A 1667-nucleotide genomic window follows, 5' to 3' on the forward strand; every position below is an offset into this window, starting at 1 on the left:
CTTCCCATGTGTGGATTAATTAAAGTGTAAACATTAAATATTGATTGATGCATTATCAGCGTGGAGCAGTGGCCTCCCGTCTGATTGATTCCTGCAGTGATTTATTGTCATATTTGGGGAGTCATTTCGCTTGATAACCAAGAGGGATGGCCTGCCTCCCCCCTACCCCCGCCAGGCTGGTCTCACTCCCCCCTTTCCTCCCCGGCACCTCCTCTTATTCTTCTAGGTGACATCTGAGTCCTAATAACTAAAACATCTTCATCTTACTGTCGAGAGAAAAGTGTGTGGCCTGACATTTGTTTTGTGTATGTGTATGTGTGTGTGTCTCCCAGGTAATTATCAAATCAATTAACAACTTAACACTGAAAATAACAAATCTACTGGCTTCTATGGGATAGTTCTGATTAGCAGAGCTTGCCCCCACAGAGTGCCAGGAAATATAATTATGAGCAAGGTGGGGGGAAGGATATAAAATGAAACAAAGAAAGAAAGAAAACCCCACAGTTCCAGTCTTGTCATTTCTCTAAGGTGCATTTCACTGTGGAGCTGGATAGTGAGGGGGGAATAAAGTAATAATTCATATTTGTAATTGGTCATGAGTCTCTACAGATAGGAATTAGCATACCACATTTCATCAGATTGACCCACACAAAATTACTATTTGTACAGGTCAAAAGCAATCTAATGTTGACAATTTCATATGGCTCCACCTTCTATATTTAAATTCCCTTCAGAGGGAGGATATGATGGTTAGTGTTTACCCCATCTCTTCCCCCAACGAGAACATTGACACAAAAGGGGTAAAGTCACAGAGAGCCACCATTTAGTTTGAGTGTAGGCATACACCAGGCATTAATCTAAACATTTTCTATAATTTCTTCATGAAAAACTTATCACACAGCTTGTGATATGGCGCTATGGTCTGAAGGTTTGCATCCCCCCCAAAATGTATACGTTGAAATCCTAACCCACAAGGTGATGGTATTAGGACGTGGAGCATTTGGGAGGTGATTAGGTTGTGAGGGTGGAGTCCTCACGAATGGGATTTGGTGCCCTTATAAAACAGGCTCCAGAGAAATCCTGTCTGCCATCCTCTTTCCACCACATGAGGGTACAATTAGAAGTCAGCAGATCCTTAGAGAACTCCCACCTGACCCCACTGGCACCCTGGTATTGGACTTGGAGCCTCCAGAACTCAGAAATACATTGCTGTTTATTAGCCACCCAATGTATAAGAGTCTGTTACAGCAGCCTAAACAGACTGACAGGTAGGCAGTATGATTTTACCCATTTTACAGATGAAAAACACAAACAATAGAACTACCATATGATCCAGCAGTTGCACTACTGAATATTTATCTCAAGAATATGAAAATACTAATTCAAAGGGATATATGTATCCCTAAGTTTATTGCAGCAATATTTACAATAGTCAAATTATGGAAATATCAATCAGTAGATGAAAGGATCAAGAAGATATAATATATATATTATATATATATAACAGAATATTATTCAGCCATAAAAAAGAATGAAATCGCCATTTGTAACAACATGGATGGATCCAGAGAGTACAATGCTAAGCCAAATAAACCAGTCAGAGAAAGACAAATACTATATGATTTCATTCATATGAGGGATTTAAGAAACAATGCAAATGAACAAAG

This window comes from Canis lupus, chromosome 5 (genome assembly GCF_048164855.1).
Source record: "Canis lupus baileyi chromosome 5, mCanLup2.hap1, whole genome shotgun sequence".
Classification (NCBI taxonomy): domain Eukaryota; kingdom Metazoa; phylum Chordata; class Mammalia; order Carnivora; family Canidae; genus Canis; species Canis lupus.